This window comes from Manis javanica, chromosome 4 (assembly GCF_040802235.1).
Source record: "Manis javanica isolate MJ-LG chromosome 4, MJ_LKY, whole genome shotgun sequence".
NCBI lineage: Eukaryota > Metazoa > Chordata > Mammalia > Pholidota > Manidae > Manis > Manis javanica.
The window spans coordinates 140,348,389-140,363,249 of record NC_133159.1 but is presented as its reverse complement, the minus strand read 5'-3'; positions in this window follow the sequence as shown (position 1 = coordinate 140,363,249).

Genomic DNA, 14,861 nt, shown 5'->3' with positions numbered 1-14,861 from the left:
AGGTTTGGTGGTAGTGCAAGATGATTTGGCCTCTCTCTAGGCATCACCCCCAAGAGCCTAGGCCAACTCCACTTGCTAACAGCCCTACCCCTGCCTTAAAACCCTAAGCCTGAGTGCCATGGATTCTAGGAAAAAAACAGTACCAACTGCAATATTCTTTCTAGGTCCTTTCTGTATTTGAATAGATAGCGAATATACAACATGCTTTCTGTATCTGACTTTATTTTGTTAAGGCCCTTTCATAGGAGGCAAAGGACTAAACATTTACACAGCTTGTTTAACTCTTTAGATAATGATTTTGCTGGGATAATTGAAGGGTACAAGAGATCTCTGTTGGAAGGTCTACTTTAGCACAGAGCAAATTCTTAACCAAAAATTATGGCCCTCCTCCTAATCTTCTCGGCAGGAAGTGAGCTCTAAGACTGTAAAGTTAAAGGTTCTGTCAGATATTGTGTAAGACAAAAACCTGTATTGTAATACAGAAAAACTCTGCCCAGGCCTTTAAGCTTAGCAAGGGGAAGGCTTGAAGATGTACTGAAAAGAAGAGTTTTAGAAAGGACAGAGATCCTCCCCCTGCCCGCCCCCCAACCCCACACTCTGGAAACAGACCTGCCTCTACCTTATCTAAGGGCTCCTCAGCCACACCAACTCCAGGACTCCTGAACTCACGGCCTGGCGATACCATGTCTAAAGCACAGAACTTCAGGCTTTGCTTCTGCAGTGGTGCCACAGTATCTTCATCATCTGTTCCTTCAACATCAGAAAGATGCTGAATCTGTTAGGATTTTGAATTAAAGTCCTCCCCTGGGATCTCAGTGCAGACTTCAAAATGTTTTATTAGAAATAAAGACTCAATTCCAGCAATTCCAGCTGACAACTGAGGTGTCTTATAGCTTCAAAAGCAAGTAAGACTTGCAGATGAATTACTAGACAGATAACTATTTGTTATTACATACCATACAAATACTGGAGAAAATTATGGACACTTCCACCCAAGCCATTGGGATTATTATTAATTCTAGGTGGCAGGCCAATGCTCAGATACTTCTACTTAGAGGCCTCTCACATCTCCTCCCCACAATCTCGTTTTATTCTTCTCTCTACAGTGTAGGATTTTAATGCTGAAAGAGGAGTCTGGCTAGTCAAAGAAAATCTACAAAGTTTACCTTGATGATCCTTTTTGACAACCTATTGAAACCAAAGTAGTAATTTGCCAATTCTTGGCATCGGGAGCTGTTTAGGGCAGAGGCCTGATGTTGAATTGCCTTGTGTGTGGTGCCCTGTTGAACCTAAAGATGTAAGAGATAAACCTAAAGATATAATGTGCCACAGAGGCTTATTTTGGATACACCTAAGATTTATCAATAGCAATTTTACAGCGTAGCTACAACATTTTAAATAGGATAGAACAACACTTTAAGTAATGAGTTCATAGTAAGTCCTAAATAAATGTTGTTTATTATTTTTAAGCCACAGTACTTTTCTGCAACATTTCCAGGGCCCTGATTAATTGGAAAGTTTTTCTGATCTCTGATGGTGAGTGATAATGACAGCAAGGAAGGAAATCTTGCAGAAGCAAATTATAGGTTGTGAGTAAGCAAAGAAAGTAAATTGTTTTAGTTATCTCATCCTGTAGCTCCTGTCTGTGAATATGGCCAGCATAGGTAAGATGGACCTGCCGCTGAGGTAGAACCTGCATCTGTAGACATTAACTCCCCAAGTTACTAAGAGGGGTTAGTACACATACCTCTATAAATTTTATAAGTAACTAATTAAGGGGTAATGTGCATTAAGAAGCTTCTTTGAGAGTCCAAATAGCTTGTTAACACCACTACAAGGCGGGTGAAGGCTAAGGCGGGACTCCTGGTGTCCTGATCACCAGAGGGGCGGCTTTCCCCATCCCCCCCTCTATCCTGGCCCAGCTCACACGCAAGACCTGAGTCGTGGTTCCAGAGCTCAGCTCCCACACCCGTAAGGTTTTGTCATTTCCAGTGACAACTGCAAAAAGTACCGACACCATCCTTCAGTCACCGCGCATGCGCGGCCAAGGCTCAGGCAGTACTGCGCCCGGGCAACGTGCGCCCGTTCTTTATAAAAAGAGGATCGTAGGGGAGCTGGCGTAGCAGGGCCGCTCTACGAGGCGTCCCCGTGAGCCGCGGGACCCGGGGGAGTGCCCAGCGGCCCTGGGTAAGACAGCCATCGGGCTTCCCGGGGCTGGGCTCAGGGGGGACTGGGCCAGTCAGCCCGCGGCCACCGCTGTCCGGCGCGAGGTTATCCCCAGCGGCCTGGCCATCTTAAGGGGTATGGCATGCGCTCCTGCTGGGCGGCGCTGCCTCTTCTCAGCCCTGGACGGGCACACACGCGCCAGGCCGAGCAGCGCTGGGAGGAGCGCCTGGCCAACCTCAGCCACGCTGCAACTGAAGTCGCTGCGAGCTGCCCGGCTTCTCCGCCACTGCGCAAGAGCGCCCGAAGAACCCGGGGAAGTGCGAGGTGGATCGCTTGGCTGGCTGGAAGCCCTCCGTGTACTACGTCATGCTGATCCTGTGCGTGACTTTCCTCCGCGTCTGCTGCGCCTCAGCCATGTACGCCTCCATCGGAGTAGAGCTACTTTGCCTCGCTCTCCTGCTTTGTGGCATTCAGCATCACTGGCTTTGGGGACCTCTGTCAGCAGCCAGAATGCCCAGTATGAAAGGCAAGACCTCTGCTGCCTCACCAAATTTGTCTTCATTCCTCATTGGCGTCTGCTGCACCTACTCCCTGTTCAGTGTCCTCTCTGTCCTCATCAAACACTCTGTGAACTGGATCCTGAGGTAAATGGATTGTGGGTGCCACCAGCAATGCCAAAGACGACCCTGGCGGTCACGGAGGAACATGGTGATGCTGGGCAACGTCAGAACCAGAGCAACATCTCCACAGAAACAGATGGAGTGATGGAGAGTGACACAGGCTGGCAGCGTCCCTTGGGGGAGAGGATCTCCATGAAGGGCTTTTTGGCAGCAACAAGGTGTCAGTAGCCATCCTCCAGACGCAGCTGTCTGAAGCAGCCAACGGTTGCCCCCACCAGGCCAGCACGCTGTCCAGGTGTAGAGTCAGCGTTCTGTATTTTCCTTGGTTCTTGTCCCCACCGCAACAAAGAATTGAAGGGCAGAGTCACAGTAGTGAAGTGGAGGAGAAGTTTTTTTTTAAGTCACTTAAAGAGAGAAAATATGCAGGAGACCTTAGGGAGGTCTGAGACGCACCCTGAAAGGCTAGTGAAAGTTTAAGGGCTACACACATATAAAGTACGGGCGACCGCAGAGGGAGGTGCGCTGAAAAAGTTAAAAGTTAAAAGTTATGCACTTAGAAAGTGTGGCGACCCCAGAGAGAGGAGCGCTGTTGTAAGTCCGGGGAAAGGAAATCCCAGGGCAAAATACTTCTAAAAACCAAAATCAGTCAAAGGGAGAAATAAAGTTTAAAACCCATTTATTGCTTACAAACTGCACTCCAGGGCCATCTTTCTCTGCTCCCAAAGAAGCCAGCAAGCCAGCCAGCCCCCTCTCCTTAACCTCTCAGGTTCAGACACGCCCTCGGTTGCCCAGGTAATTATCAATTGATACTCTCTCCACCCCTGAGGATATGCAAATGCACTAAAGCCATATTTATTTCCACGGCTCATTGCCTATTGATATGCAGATGTACTAAAGCCAGGAGAGAGATTCTGGAAATATTACAATTTTACCCACAAGCACCCTGAAAGGTTGGGGGTTCCCCCTTTTAAGGATTTTTCAGGAATGTGACCATAGGCTGGGGGTGCAGTCTTGTTAAGTGGTTCCTGAATATTTAAAATTAACTTAAGGAATTTACTGCTCTGATTTCTCCCTGAGATGCTGGAGTCCTGGTCTGGGAGCTTATCAAACAAGACTCCTGCCCAGCCCCTAAGGTGGGCTAAGCCACTATCTGTTTGCTAAAGAGTTAAGAATATTACTTCTCAACTTCCTGGGTTTTAAAATGCAAACTTATCTTTTAAGATGTAATCCTTCCTGCCCCCTACTATGTGGTTTATGGCTGGGCCTGCATGCTAATTAGTTGCCCAGGTTGCAACCACACCTGATTAGGGACTGTGGGTAAAACTGTAATATTTCCAGAATATCTCATCTGGCTTTAGTACATCTGCATATCAACAGACGCTCAAGGGTGGGTTTCCCTATGCATGGCACTATGGACAACTCTGCTCTGAAGGAAGCCCTGAGCCAGGCACATACTCAGAATCCCCTTGTCCCCCTTTCTTGAAGGGACTGGGAGAGGCTGTGAGTTCAGCCATTCAGAGTTCCAGGGAAAAATTAGGATCTCCAAGATTTTTATTTCCAAATGAGGAACAGATGAGCAGGAAATCAAGCCTTACCTAAACCTTTCCTCCTTTAGGCAGTTAAACCCCTGGAGCAAGACGAGTAAAGAAACAATGTAATGTATAGGCCACTTTTGTGAGTCACTTTTAAGACGGTAAAGATAAGGAGGAAGGCCTGAGGCTTCAGGTTCCCACATCCCTGGAAGATGGCTGTTTGCTGGAGCTGAGATGAGATTTCTAAAGCTGGGCTTGAAGAGGCTGAAAACAGCTCCCGAATGAGCCCAGCCCCAGCATAGAGCTGAGCCGGATTTGTCTCCTTGGCCTCCAGACCCCCAGGACACTCCTTGCTCTCACCTGTCCCCACTGGTTTCTGTCAGCCTGTTGTTCATAATGGCCAAGGCTTCCTGGTTGTCCAGAACAGCTCCACTGTGACTCACCGTGTCTGCCGGCTAGCCTCTCAGCAGCACTCAACATTCAAAAATTAGTGTTCATGTCTCCTTCCCACCGGGCAGCTTCTTCAGTGGGAGAAAGTAATTTCATTTCCTTATTTATTCATCCATTCACTCAGTCAACAGACTATCAGTCTCCTCCTGTTGTATGCCAAGAACTATGCGTGATTCTGGAAATGAGAAAAGACACGGTTTCTTCAAACACTTAAAGATGTTATAAACTAGTGATATAAGAAGATGCACAAACAAATCAAGGCTTCCACGCACCCTGAGAATTCACTGTCCCTGTGTTAGGCAGGAAAACAGATATGAGCAGGGTGGGAAGAGAATAAGGCCAGGAGAGCCCACTAAAAAGACCCAGAGTTAACCAGTTAAAGCTCAAAAAGCAGGAGTAACTTGGCCTGGAATGTTTGACTGTGGGGGGCCCGGCCGACGGCCGAGGCTGAGCCCCACTCTAGCTGGACAACGCCCTAAAGATGGCGCCTGCTTCCTAGACACCACCCTTCCTGGCCCTACAGCTCCGCGCATAAGGAAGTCTCAATGATTGGCTTGTCCCCATTTCCGTGCTCGTGCTCATAGCGTGCTTTTCACATGCTTCCAATAAGACTGAACCTGGCGCGTGATCAGTCAGCTGATTGGTTGGGATATGCTATATAAGCTGCTGCCCTGGAGGAAGTGGTGGTGGTTGTTTTTTGCTCTTGCCTTTCCTTAGTTGTATGCTCAGATGCCCATAATAAAGATTCCTAAGGAACCAGGCCTTCGGTGATCATTCTCCTGCCATCGCCCTAGATGGCGGGACGCAATATTTGACTATCCCCCAGATAAAGGAGGGTACCTCAGCATAGCCCATGTCTTATTGTGTTAATGATGCAGGCCCAGCTTAATTTTTAACTTCACATATATGCTGTTTTTTCTCCTTTGGCTCTAATCAAGTTATTTGCAAACTGGGCAACTTATTTAGCATGCAGCCCAGCTGTAAACAACAGTAAAAGGCAGGAAGTTAAGAAGTAAGAATCTTAACTTACTCTTTAGCAAAGACACAAAACTCAGCCCACTTTGCGGTCAGGACAGGCAGTCTTGTTTGATATGCTCCCAGACCAAGACCCTGGTTATCACAGGGAGAAATCAGAGCAGTAAATTTCTTTAGTTAAGTTAATTTTAAATATTCAGGGACCACTTAACAAGTCTGCACCCCCCGCCTGTGGTCACATTCCTGAAAAATCCTTAGAAGGGGGAACCCCCAACCCTTCAGGGGGCTCCTCTCTTTGAGGTCGTCCACACTTTCTGAGTGCGTAACTTTTTTCCCAACCTTTCAGTGCACTCCTCTCTGAGTCCTCTGTTGCATTTTTTCTCTCTTTAAGTAACTTTAAATAGAACTTCTACTCTGCTTCATTACTGTGTCTCTGCCCTTCAATTCTTTGTTGCGGTGGGTACCGAGGAAAATACACAATGCTCCCCCAACACTAGCAATTAGTCTTTTCCTTTTGAACTTTAGACATTTAAATTTCCTGACACTGTGTGAAAAAAGTCCACCAGAGATGCAATCCTTTGACTCATTAAGCCATTAACAGTCTAGCATGAAATCCTTAAAAAAATTCCCGGATTTTCCTATGTGACTCTGTTAAAGTGTGTGTGTGTGTGTGTGTGTGTGTGTGTTTTGTACATGTGGGGGTGAGATGATGTGGGAGGTTGGGAGGCAAGGTGAGAAAGAGAGAGATTTGAAAAAATCAAGAGCCGGTTATAAGTAGGGCACCAACGCTGGGGTTCAGAATGTCCTAATAGCTACTTTGCTATTAGAGGACACACAAAAGGGAAAATAAATTCTCAAGATCTTTATTGTAATCCTAGAATGTTAAGAAAAGAAAAACAATTTCATAAAATCTATTCCATCTTATCCTACAAGTATGCCCTTCCTTCAATTTTGATACTAAAAATTGTTTTATGAAGAGATGCTGATAGAGAATAGCTGTTTTAATACTTGGGCATTAAACTACAAAGTTGAAATTCTTATTATGGTCTTAATATTTTTGACATTTTACTGGTCTGTGAAATCCAAAAGTCTGGGAATGTGAATAGTCAAATCTCTCATTTTATAGGAGCTTCCCACGGGGAGTCATGTTCTCATGGCTCAAGGACCTATGTAGATGAATAAGGGAAAGGGGTTACTCCATCCCCTAGTACTCTGAACATAGTGGATGGAATAGAGTCTAGGTCACTGATTACTTCTTCGACTAATTTCCTCCCAAGAACCAGTTTTCCCTTCCTGCCTTGGTATTCTAACATGGATAGTTTCAGAGTTTGTCCTATTTTAAATTTATTTTCACTGCCTGCTTTGGACATTTTCTTACCTAAGCTGTTAGGATTTCGTACATTCAGGACGAAATGATACAGTGATGACATGCTTCAGTCCTCAATTCTTCTCTGTCTCAGTAAATAGAAAGGAAAAATAGCCCATCTGTCTGGACCTGTATAGAAAAGTTTGGAGAAAAATAAAACAGGAAAGAAATGCTCCATTATTTAGTGAAATAATCTATCTTTGATCTGCCCCACAGCTCCCAAGGCAGTCTTTGAGGCTAATCAAAACAGTTGCCACATTTCACTTCCATAAAGATAAGCCCTCTGAGCATCAGAAGGGCAATGGACTAGGAGTCAGCACACCTTTTATCTGTAGAATGAGGGAACTGAGCCAAAATGTAAATAATCTCTAGTGAAAAATATTCACTGTGAATCAAAAACCATTTGTATTATGGTTTGTGGAAAAGCCAGTTGCTGTAGAGTCCCCCAGGTCTGAGATGTTGAGTCAGTTCTCACACATTTTCCCAACACAATCTTAATGAAGCAAAGACTGCACTAAGACAGGAGGAGGATGAAGGAGAATGCAGAGTGGCCCCATATTTTTATTTCACTAGCAATAAACACACTGATACAAGGGCTTCATATTTGAGAGGAAACACTGAGGTGACGGGTACAAGGCCATGGATGAGCTACGAGGAAAGAGTGGTTAGAGAACTAAAATAATTTCAGAGGAAGTATAACCAACGTGGCTGAAGTGTTTTGGCTGCATATTGCCTGAGAGTCATTCTTCATCTCCATGACATTCAGGCCCACGTGAAAGTGGGCAGGGGAAGATGAGGAAGTGAAGGAGCTTGCTTGCACAGAGCCCACCAGTGATCTCAGAGGTTTTAATACCACCAATTTATTTTCAAAGCAGATATTCAAATCCTCAAAGTTTGAGGTACTGTACTTAACCAGACATGTGACAGTCACATTCTTTGTCTTCATAACATTATCTTACTGAATATTAACTAGTGTTGCAAATGAAACAAGTTAATGGTACTAAACATACCAGAAGAGCAGACTAGAAAAGGAATAGTGGACTTCCCAGAGCAGAACAAACAGCAGGGCTCCCAGCCTCACCACTGACTCCCTCTCAACTTTGTCCTGGAAGAGTCTGGGTCTTCACTCTCCTTTTCTCCATCTACCAACATGTTTGGCCCTCTGGCAACCAGTGCACTATATATTATTACAGCATGGTTCTTTTTTAAAAATTGAGATACAACCCACATAACATCAAATGCATTATTATAAAGTATACAAGTCCAGTGGTTTTTAGTATAATCACAAGATTGTACAGTAACCACCACTTCCTAATTCCAGGATATTTTCATCACCCCTAAAAAGAAATACCATACCCATTAGTTGTTATTCCCCTTTTTCTCCTCCTGCTAGAACCTGGCAAATATTAATTTACTTTCTGTCTGTATGGATTTGCCTGTTCTGGACATTTCATATAAAGGAAACATACAGACCCATAGATCAATGGAATAGACTAGAGAGCCCAGATGTAAACCCACACATATATGGTCAATTAATATACCATAAAGGAGCCAATGAATATACAGTGGGGAAGAGACAGCCTCTTCAAAGAACTGGCGTTGGGAGAACTGAAATGCTACATGTAACAGAATGAAATTGAATCATTAAATCCATACACAAAAGTAAACTCAAAATTGGATTAAAGACCTAAATATATAACATGAAACCATAACAAAACTCTTAGAAGAAAACATAGCCAAAAATCTCTTGAACATAAGCATGAGCAATTTTTTTCCTGGACACATCTCCTCAGGCAAGGGAAATAAAAAATGAACAAGTGGGATTACATCAAACTAAAAAGCTTCTGTAGGCAAAGGTCACCATCAGCAGAACAAAAAAGCAACCTACAATATGGAAGAATATTCATAAATGATCTATCCAGTAAGAGGTTAACATCTACAATATATCAACTCATATGAATCAACACCAAAAACACAAATAACCTGATTAAAAAATGGGCAAAGGACCTGAACATACATTTCTCCAAAGAAGAAATAAGGATGGCCAACAGGCACATGAAAATCTGCTCCACATCACCAACCATCAGGGAAATACAATTCAAAACCACACTGAGATATCACCTCCTGCCACTATTCAACGGCCACTATCCAAGACAAAAAGTAACAAGTGCTGGCAAGGATGTGGAGAAATGGGAACCCCACTACATTGTTGCTGGGAATGTAAATTGGTGCAGCCACTATGGAAAGCAGCATGGAGTTTCCTCAAAAAACTAAAAATAGAAATATCATTCCACCCAGTGATTCCACTTCTAAGAATTTATCCAAAGAAAACAAAATCACCGATTCAAAAAGATATAAGCACTCCTATGTTTATCACCACATTATGTACAATAGCTAAAATTACAATAGTAATTTTGAAAGATTTTAAGCAACTTATTGAGGTATTAACATGGTGTACAATTTGCTCATTTTTGACATATGTATATATCCATGAAGCCATCATGACAATCAGATAGTGAACATCTCCAGCACCCCAAAAGTTTCCTTGTGCCCCCTGGGATTCCCTCCCTCCACCCCTTCCTACTCCCCCATCCCCAAGCAAGTACTGACCTTCTTTCTGACATTATAGATTAGTTAACATTGTCTAGAGTTCTCTGTAAATGGAATCATACAGTGTATACTCTTTCATTTGGCTTCTTTTACTCAACATAATTGTTTTGAGATTTATACATGTTGTTGTATATACCAATAGTTCCTTCCTTTTTATTGCTGAGCAGTATTCCGTATTATGAATACACCACCATTTGTTTATCCATGGAGAGTGAAGGTAATTAAAAAAAAGTATAATTCCCTAACTGTAACATGTAACAGAAATTGGTGGAAAGTAATAAAATAATAGGGAAGTTCCATGCTCAGGCACAATCATACTTAAACATATAATGATGCAGTCAGATGTTTCACCTATACATACAATTACAGGAACCCAGTTGTTCTTTGCCAGAAACTATGGTTTGGTTCCCAAGTGCAGCAGTTGGCCACTCCATACAGAAAGGTACAATGCCATGAGGCCTGAAGCACAGGGACTGAGATTAAGCAGAGGATGCAGGCAGATTTTTAGTTAGGTGGAAAGATTTATTTCTCAGCAGGCTGACCACCAGGGTGGCATATTTCTTTTTAAGTTGTGTGAATGGTATGTTTGGACTGGACCATGTTGGGATTTTCCAGTCTATCAATTACTCAGCCTCATTCACTAAGGTCCATATTTGCAAGCACCCCCGGAAATGATCAGAGCAATCTACTGGGATACAGAAAAGTATCTAAAATAATAAATGAAGCTTTATTGATATTTACTTAGAATTTAATGTTTAACAATTACCAATTTATACAGATTTTGTAACATTTAACAATATATAGAATGTAAAATTAATATAAAAGATAAATATACATATTTGGGTGACTGCTCAAAACTCTCTTCCATTCTAATTTTGTTAAATTATAAAAATTTTAGACATACGCAAAGATATCAATATATTAATGGGAATGTAATGTACAGCTTGGTGACTAGCTTACAATATTGTATGTGTATTTGACAGCTATTAAAAGAGTAGATCCTAAAAGTTCTATGACAAAAAAAACTTGTAACTGTGTGGTGATGAATCTTAACTTAATAGAGTAATCACTTCACAGTATATACACATATCAAATAATTATGGTGTATATCTTAAACTAATGTAATGCTGTATGTCAGTTATAGCTCAAAACGGGAAAAAAATAAAATGAACATATGATAATGTGAGGAAAAACTATTTTATGCTTCCATTTAGCCACCATCCAGTCTCAGAACTAAAGCCTCATCAGTACAAACTAAAACTCCCTGCACACTTCTCTCCCCTGCCTCACTCCTCATCCTCCCAGAGATAACCAGTACAGTACATTTTAAAATTTGTTTAATATTACATGTGTGTTGTTACAGATTTGCTATATATGTATGTTCTCCCTAAGCAACATCTACTTTGCATATTTAAAATTTTTATATAAATAAATGGTATTCAATACCTATTAGCAGCTTGCTTTTTCATTAACATGTTTTCTAGATTCATCTGTATTGATACATGGGGCTCAGGTTTGGCTATTTTAACTGTTGTGTGATTTTCCATTATGCGGATATTTGGATTGTTAGCAATCCTTGGCTATTACAGAGAAAAACTTAGTACATGTTTCTCCACTATTAAAAATTTTTTTATCAGTGAAGTGCAGAATCCAAAAAGTTTGATTTTCAAATCTTTTTTTAACTTGACCCAAAGAAAGAAACACATATTCCATGGCCACCTAGTATACTCATACATACACATAAAACTAAAACACATTTCACAAACCAGTGATTTATGTGTGATATGCTCTGGAATTTTCTCTTATTTTGTTTTTATAATACTGATCCCTGCTAACTAGAATGAGTTCCTAACCCATTCATAACTCTCTTCCATTCTAATTTTGTTAAATTATAAACATTTAACTACTCTACAGGTAATTCCCTCAGCCCACATCAACCTGTACCATCACCTCTTTGCAGACTAACAGGTTACTACCTGCAGTCTGAAGAGCAGTGGTCTAGAAAGAGTAGTCACCGAGCCTTTGGGGGTTAAACACCTTAAGGTCGCATGGTGAGTTGTGACAGAGCTGGAAGTAGTACCCGGACCTCCGGAGCCCTATGCCTTCCCCATGCTATGCAGCTCCCATCTCCCCTGGCTGCCGTGGACATGTTCAGTAACAGACACCCCTGGATCCCTTACTCCAGGCCACCTCTGGCCTCATGGTTGATTAATGGACAAAATTTTTTCCTCCATGAGCGCTGGTCCCCCATCAACCTCCTGAGAATTCCTCATCAGCACAAACATCCTATGCCAGCCTTAGTGGATATTTGGAATAGTTAATTCCCCCACCAAGGTCCTTTGTAGGCTGAAGAGTCTGAGTATTGATGTCATTTATATGTCATATTGTCCTGATGAATCAGATTTGCTTAAGACACCAGTGCTGAAGTGGGCATGGAAGGCAGGTAGGCAATGGGCTACGTGCTGGACAAAAACTTTCTGATCTTCGTAACAGCCCTGCTGGATGGGTGTTAGCCCCATGCAAATGACTGGGAGTCCCTGATCTTAATTAACTTGTCTATGGCCATGTGTCTAAATGGTATAACTTGGATTTGGACTTGGACTCCTAACCCAAGACTTTCCAAACATATCACGAAGTTGCCTATAAGCATCTATCCCTGTAGCCATGCTTACTTACAGGTCTCTTAAGGAATGGACACCATATCCCTTTAAAATAATCAGGACCAGCAGCTACATTGTTCATGGAGCCTCTTCAAAAATTATTAAACATTTCAAGACAGTGATAGCAGAACATTAAGCACAGAGCCCTTCTATGTGTGGAGCTGTGTGGGGCTGCACGGGTCACACACCCATGAAACTACTCTGCAGGTAATTCCCTCAGCCTACATCAACCTGTATCATCACCCCTTTGCTGGCTAACTCCTTCCCTTCCCAAGAGAGTCGGCTCAGATACCACCTCCTCCAAGAAGTCTCCCTTAACTGTACTCCCTCCCAAGCTATACTAAGCCCCTTCTGGTTCCTCAAGGCGTCCTGTCACAGCACAGACCATGCCGTACTCTCGATTCTTATCAGACAGCCCCTGCAACACCCTCCCCCCCCCAGGGGGCTCCTTGAAGGCAGGGGCTGTGCTTTCCAACCCTGCATTCCTAGAACTTAACACTGGGTCAGACACCTTGCAAAGAGCTGTGTTCAAAGAGCTGTGGAATGAAGTGAAGGGAGCCCAGTATCACTGAGGAGGAACAGGAACAATAAACCTCAGCCTGAAGGCAGGCAGCTGGGGGAGCACAATCAGGCAGGCAAAGGCACCAAAAGGGGGGATTGAGGAAGAGGAGCCACAGGGGAGTGGAATGGGGCAGGGGTGTGCGTGGGGAGTAACTGGATGGGGAGCACGGCCAAAAATTCTCTGGCTAATCTCAGAAGGCCTCCTGAGAGGGAGGGTTACATGCCTTGCAGAATTGATCTGGGGTCAGGAATTGGCACAGCGTGCATGGGTGTTGTTCCCTGGGACTCCAGGGTTCTGGCTGGGACAGGTCAAGGAAACACGGCCTCTTCAAGTCCCTCTCCCCACCCCCAGCTCCAGCCTTACAAAGAAGGAAAGGCCCGGACTGTCTCACAGTTGGTCAATGCTATCTTCCTCCAAGAAGTCAACCAAACTGTCCCTTGAAGAACGTGGGAGTCTTTTGGTAGTGATAGTCCTGTTCATGGACTTGGGGTTGGGAAAGGGCTTCGACATTTGATTGAGTGCATTCAAAATGTGGAGAGTTTCCTTCTTCAGCATGGCCTCCTCCCCGTCTCCCACTTTACAGAGCGCCTCTGACGCCATCTGGTTAAGTTTGGGACCACAGCCGTCACTATGCAGGACAGCCAAGCTGACAGGAAGTAGAGAGAAACTAGGGGCAGGGGACCCACCCTCAGTTTGGTTGGGTGTCTTGCCAATGGGTTTCAGCCCTGGGCAAGTTCGCTATGGATTCAGTGTGACCAAAGAAATTGACAGCAAAACGTTCTTGGGGTGAAAGGATTGTACCCAACTTTATATCCAGGTGGCAGGTCAGTCACTAGAATCCCATTCACTCAGAGCGAGTCTGTATGTAGCAAGCAAGCCTCTGCTTCTGGGCCCCTCTGTCTGCCCCACCATCCTCTGGGCCTCTGCACAGTTGTCCCACACAGCCATCCTGCACAGCCATCCTCTGGGCCTCTGTCCGTGTCACTGCCACCACTCCAGGCTCTGCTCTGCTCTCCTGCAGCCTTGCAGCCCTGCCACCATGTTGTGCCCAGAACACTGGGCAGAGCTCTTTTTATAGAGTCAAATTGCCCACAGGTGTGCAGTGGGCTAGTCAACCAGGGCCAGGTGAGAATCCTGGCCACAGGAACTCTCATTTTATCCATAGTGGGATTGGGGTGCAATGAACTGACTTCATAATCATCACAGAGTAACAATTAGGGGCCAGCCTCCTCCTTGGTCCGGGGGTGCTGCTGCTCAGGGCCCCTGTCAGGAGTGGGGTAGAGCCAAGGACCAGGGCACATCACCCCTGGGCCACTCCCAGATTGAATGTTCTGTGGTTACAGCAGCCCTGCCCTTCTCTGAAGGTCTCAAAATGCTTACTCCTGTTCCCTTCAGAGCTGCCCCGGGACAGATAAAGATGGTGAGAGAAAGGTACCTGCACATGGAGGGAGGTGCCTGGGGCCCTGAGAGTGGGAGACTTGTTTATAGAATGCTGAGGGTCTATATCCAGAAATTCCACACAGCGAACCTATTATATCCAGTCATGTAGGTACAGGGAAAGCCCAGATGGTCCATGGGTTCCCAGTACCCAGGTTTTACTGCTAGAATTCTAAATGTGACACATCAGCACCCCAAGTGTCTTCAGGCGTGGAGTGCTGCGGAGGGACACAGAAATGGGTCAGACATTGTTTCTGCTCTCAAGGAAACCACTTTGCAGGAGGAAAACATTCACACAACTTGCAGGATGGGAAGAGAAACTGTTAAAACAGCACTGGCTTTGCACTTATATGTGGACTTGTCCACTCTAAGTCCAGCTCTGCACTTACAGGCTGTGTGACATTCCGCAAGTGACTTCCTCTCACTGAGCCTCAGTTTTCTCATCTGTGAAACAGGAATAAAAAAAGTATCTATCTCATTAGA